This window comes from Bos taurus, unplaced genomic scaffold, assembly GCF_002263795.3.
Source record: "Bos taurus isolate L1 Dominette 01449 registration number 42190680 breed Hereford unplaced genomic scaffold, ARS-UCD2.0 Leftover_ScbfJmS_261_1982, whole genome shotgun sequence".
In the NCBI taxonomy this organism is placed as follows: Eukaryota; Metazoa; Chordata; class Mammalia; order Artiodactyla; family Bovidae; genus Bos; species Bos taurus.
Window position 1 is genome coordinate 6,273 of NW_020191576.1, and position 6,278 is coordinate 12,550.

A 6,278-nucleotide genomic window follows, 5' to 3' on the forward strand; every position below is an offset into this window, starting at 1 on the left:
CTGCAGTAGGAACTCAATTCACTCCAGTATTCTTGCCTGGAGTAGTCCAAGGACAGGGAACCCTGATGAGCTATAGTGCATGGGGTTACAAAGAGTCAGACACAACCGAATGACTAAATGACTAATTCCGTGTTACATTAAATAACTGATACCCTAGTGTTTACTTTGTGGCAAAATTTACTAGAAAGCATGTATTTAAGAGAATCTATTAATTTTCACAATTGTTTGTCTCAAATAGAAAATCCTCATGACTTACTTTCCTTTGAGGGAAGAGTGTTTTTTTTCTTTAGTATTAGTTTTCTTCAGTTAGGACCTGTCAAACTTCTCTACTTCACAAGTCTGGCTCATCACTCATTTTGACAAAGTTCAATTCAGTTCAGTTCAGTCGCTCAACCATGTCTGACTCTTTCTGACCTCATGGACTGCAGCACGCCAGGCTTCCCTGGCCATCACCAACTCCCAGAGCTTACTCAAACTCATGTCCATTCAATCAGTGATGTCATTCAACAATCTCATCCTCTGTTGTCCCTTTCTCCTCCCGCCTTCAACCTTTCCCAGCATCAGGGTCTTTCCCAATGAGTCAGTTCTTTACATCACGTGGCCAAAGTATTGGAGTTTCAGCTTCAGCATCAGTCCTTCCAATGAATATTCTGGACTGATTTCCTTTAGGATTGACTGGTTTGATCTCCTTGCAGTCCAGGGACTCTCGAGAGTCTTTTCCAACACCACAGTTATCTTGATGAAAAGACTGAAAAAAAAAAAAAACTTACCTGGTAAAACCATTATCATACTAAGGAATAAGAAACAAAATCCTCACATTTAATGTCAATATGTATTTTACCTGCTGATTTTCAAAAGGCAAACAGCAGCAGATCTTAGAAGAGTCATGGTTTTAATAAAATACATTTTATTCCACATCATTATTCCGTTTCTGAAGACAGTAAATGCCACTGGATCAAGTGCACTAGAAACAAAGATGTTCTAGAAGCCCGGAAGCAATATGTCTGACTCTTTTAAAAATCACAGCAAAAGTAGAATGGAGGTAATAGAAACATATGAGATGAGAGGGATAGAACAAAAATTAAGCACTGGGTTTGACCAACTAATGAATTTGTAACAGGAGATAGCACTATTTGAGCAGCTTCACTTTGTATTCAATTATTAGAGACGGGGACATTTTTCTTGGGGGGTTAGGAAGCAGCATACAAATGTAGCATTAACTGGACTAGTTTCTTTCTATTTCATCTGCCTGAAGACAAGAGACTAAGGGGCTACAATAAGAGGAGGGATTAAATCCAGTCAAAACTAATTACATGTCTCACAATAGCTCCCTGTGGGACTGGTTTGTAAATGCTGTAAGATGGCACAGCTAATTATGATCAAACCAAGAACTTCAGCAGAAAGGGATAAACCAAACAGAGTCGATTTTTATTTTACCGTGTTTTTTCCTCAAGAGGAGAGAGGAGGAGATGAAGCTAGGTGAAGTGCTCAGTGATCATTCCGGGTTTGTCCAGAGGGGAAAATAGAGGACGTCTGAGCCCAGAAAGCAGAACCCTCCTGCCCGTGTCTGGTCTGATGCCGGTGGAGTAAGAGATGTCTAGTGCCTAGACGAGAATGGAGAGGCCCCCAAGCAACCAGACGTCCCGAATATGCCTCCCCTCCATCGTGGTCACCCTAGGACCCTCCTGGAGAAGCGATCAGCTGCCAAAATCCAGAGGTGGGGAAACAGGGACTTCAAATAAAAAATAACAGGGCTGGCCTCATAAGCCACGTTGTTAGTAGCAATTTGCTTACATTTTAAAATAACTATCATCACTGTTGGTAGCCTATTCCAACCTAGCAGTCACAGGAGGGGAGGGAGCGAAGCGCCAGTCCCAGAGGGCCCATTCTGAGCCCCAAACTCTTCGTCCCCTCAGCATCAGACCTACAACGACAATGAACTGGCCACTCCTGGGGCTCCTGCCTCAGTCCTGCCAGGGACCAACCCAAGAGGGATACGAATCCTGCTCAGAAGGCGGCGCTGCGAAGACAAAGGCATTGACTTGCCAGGAGGCGCCGCTACAAATCGCCCATCCTAATCTCCGCCCCTCCAATTTCTGCAGGCCCGATTCGTCTGCCCCGCGGCCGCCACGCCTTCCTGTCCCCATAGTCCTCTGGCTCCGGCGGGGACACACATCCTCACTCGAAGACTTGATGATCAGAGAAAGGTAGAGGGCTGCACTGACAGGGCTTAGCACTCTAGACGAGGTTAGCCTTCCTGCGCAGAACCCCTCAGTTATACGGTGCGTGACAGGCTCCGCCCCAGTCGTCTTCGATTGGCCAAGGAATCCCAGACCCGCCTCCTCGCCCCTCCCACCGCTTTAGCCTTGCTGGCCTGAGTCCATTATCTCTCCTCTACTCAGGACTTCACCCCTGCAACTGGGTGTTAGTAACCTCACACCAGATTCGCCTCCCCAGACTCCATCCAAACACATTCTGATTCCTCCAGGGACTGATGGCTGGCCTACCTCCCCTGTTTCTCCCACTACTTTCGTCCTGAGGGTCCACTTCCCTTCCTGCCAAGTTTCCTCACTCCTCCACAATAACAGGGGTGGTTCAGAGGTTAAAGCATCTACCTGCAATGCGGGAGACCTGGGTTCGGTCCCTGGGTCGGGAAGATCCCTTGGAGAAGGAAATGGCAACCCACTCCAGTATTCTTGCCTGGAGAATCCCAGGGACGGAGGAGCCTGGTGGCCTACAGTCCACGGGGTCGCAAAGAGTCAGACACGACTGAGCAACTTCACTTTCACTTTCACAACAAGCAGACACATCTTACCCAGTTAGCTTGGAACATCTGAAGCTCTGAGATTCAAGATGAAGGAGCCATATTCAGGTACGCTCGGCATTTTATATCTGAAGGAGCCAAAGCTTGTGGTGATGACCAGTGATGCTCACTGTTGTCTGTTGTAATCCTTGACCAGCTGGTGGGCAAGGGGTGCTCGTGGAAAGGGTGGGTCGTGCAGGGTCTTTCACTCCCACAACTGGGCGTGTCTGTGACAGTGGTGCTCTCCTATGTAAAAGTCACATTTTCTAATTTCTTAGCCACTGAAGCTGGTAGCAGTGTAATCAGAGGAGAATCTGCTGAGGCTATTCATCTTTATATCTCTAATCCCAAGCACTCTGCTTGGTCGACAGTAGTGTGAAAGCATGCTTAGTCACTTCCGATGTGTCCGACTCTTTGCGTCCTTATGGACTGTAGCTCGCCAGGCTCCTCTGTCCATGGGATTCCCCAGGCAAGAACACTGGAGCGGGTTGCCATGTTCTCCTCCAGGGAATCCTCCCTCCCAAGGGATAAAACTCATGTCTCTTATGTCTCCTGCATTGGCAGGTGGTTTCTTGACCACTAGTGCCATCTGGGAAGCACAGCCTACAGTAGTTGCTTAGATGAATACACGTCTTTCAGTTCAGTCCAGTCACTCAGTCGTGTCCGACTCTTTGAGACCCCATGAATCGCAGCACGTCAGGCCTCCCTGTCCATCACCAACTCCTGGAGTCCACCCAAAGCCGTGTCCATTGAGTCGGTGATGCCATTCAACCATCTCATCCTCTGTCATCCCCTTCTCCTCCTGCCCTCAATCTTTCCCAGCATCAGGGTCTTTTCCAATGAGTCTTTAGATTGAAAGAATAACTCCTGGATAGAGCAGAATTTTTGGACAGCAGCACCACCCAGTGTCTCTGTTGAGGAGAAGAGTGAGGATCTGGTAGGTACTTGGAAGAACTCAGACTTCCAAGGTCATTTTCTGGACACTCACCCAGAACCTTAGAGTATTAAAATAAAATGGAGATAGGACTGTCTTCAGCTTCAGATCAGATCAGAGCTTGCACTCCATATTTTCGATATGGCTCATGTATGGTGGTAGAGCTCTACATACATCAGCGATCATTCTCTCCTCAAGCATTTCTCACACCTCCCCCACTTCTAGTATTTTTCTATGCTCTTGTAGCACAGTGTGCTAACTTGAGAGTTTTACATGTTTGTAGGAGGAGCTTTTAAAACAGAAAAACATGCTCATTCAAAAAAATAGCTTTCACTGTGTATCTACCATGTCCCAGGCATTAAATATAATAAACACCAGTGTTTCCACCACTCAGAGTTAGATGCTGTTAGTATTTAGGTATATCTACTTTGCCTTTTAAAGGAATAGAGATATTATGGAAAAATGGAAGTTTCCTTAAATTTCACCCAATTTCCATTCCCCTCTCAGTTTCCAAGTGGTACTTCTACCCTGAATGTGATATGCAGTTTCTAGCCACGTTTTCCATCATTGCAGATTTATGTGCTCTGTCTCCAGGAGCAATATGGAGCATTCTGTTTTCCAGTGGTCCAGGTGTAAGACTGCACTTCCACATCTCCTGGGGTCAACAGGAAGCCCCAGACAGGCACCTCCTCACTCCTGTTCCAAACTTCAAAGTCTATCTTGAATCGATCTGCCTCAAATCCATTAGAACTCACCTCATCATAATCTCCATTCCCATTTGTGCCAGTCGCCACAAGAACCCCCCAATCCCCATGATACTCCTCAACTTCTACATTCTAAATTCCATAAGGCTGTGACCACATCTCTTTACTTCACTTCTCACACCTTTCCCTACTCTTAAAATGCAATGCAACCTCAATAATTCCTCCATATCATCACCCTCTTCTCTGAATGTGCCCTTCTTTGTCTTGCCCTAACAGAAACCATGTTCTTCCTTGAGGATTCTGTGTCCCCTGAAGCCCACTTAAGACAAACAATTTTCTTCTCCCATGGCCATTGTCCCACAGAGCCTAAAGCTCTGGTAAATGTCTTCCATGCTTCTCATTGCTGCCTTTAGAGCATTCCTCTCACACACCCCCTCATAACCTCCTGCTTTTGACAGCTTGTGTCACCAACTAGCCTGCATTGTCACCATCAAGCCAACTTCAGTGCTCCTCTCCTTTATTTCTCAAAAATTTTAGCTCCTGCACTAGGTCACTCTCAACAGTAGTTGTCCTGTCTCAATTTCTGGTGAACACAAGAATGATCGTTCTGATACACCCCCTCTTTTTCCAGTGCATTCCCTTTGGTACCCACACCCCATTACCCTTTAACCTCACCAGAATCTCTAGTCCATTGGTCTTACCAGATTTCACCACCTCTCTCTCCCTTACTGTTTTCTCTCCCCTCCTTCCCTAGCTCAGATGTCATGCTCAGTCTTTGTGATCACTCACTGACATATACCCTCCACTCTCCTGCCCCTCTCTCACTTTGTATTGTTGCTTCCCTGGCAAAATCATAACTCTAGCTAAGTCCAGATACACCTCAGTGAGCCTGAACTCACACAGATAAACCTGTGCAAAGGAAAAACACACAACCACAAGCTTTTCAATTTTGATGTTTCCCCTGGCCGGCCATATGTGGTAGGATACTCTCTCATGATGCTGGGCAGCAGCAGAGAGCTTCAGCTCCCAGTCAGCTGAGCGATCACAAGGTAAACAACTGATCCTGATATGCGTCCACTCATTCTGTACCTGTTCAACTATCCTGTGTTTCACGTTCAGTACAGTATTCAGTAAATTACATGAGATATCGAACATTTTCTTATAAAAGAGTTTTTGTGTTAGATGATTTTGCCCAGATGTAGGCTAGTAAATGGGTTTCCCTGGTAGCTCAGCTGGTGAAGAATGTGCCTTTAATGCAGGAGACCCCGGTTCAGTTTCTGGGTTGAGAATTTCCTCTGGAGAAGGGATAGGCTAGCCACTCCATTATTCTTGGGCTTCCCTGGTGGCTCAGCTGGTAAAGAATCTGCCCACAATTTGGGAGACCTGGGTTTGATCCCTGGGTTGGGAAGATCCCCTGGAGAAGGGAACAGCTACCCACTCTAGTATTCTGGCCTGGAGAATCCCATGGACTGCATAGTCCATGCGGTTGAAAAGAAGCGGACACTACTGAGTGACTTTCACACACCCGGGCTAATAAATATAAGTGTTCTGAGCATGTTTAGGGCAGGTTAGGCTAAGCCATGATGTTGGGTAAGTAATGAGTATTTAATGCATTTTTCTTTTTTAACTTATTTTTAATTGGGGGAAAATTTCTTTATGATATTTTGTTGGGTTCTGTCATACGTCAACATGAATCAGCCATAGGTATACATATGTCCCCTCCCTCTTGAACTTCCCTCCCATCTCCCACCCCATCCCACCCCCTATTTTGTCACAGAGCACTGCTTTAACCTCTGGGCATCATGCAGCAAATTCCCTGTGGCTATTTTACATATTG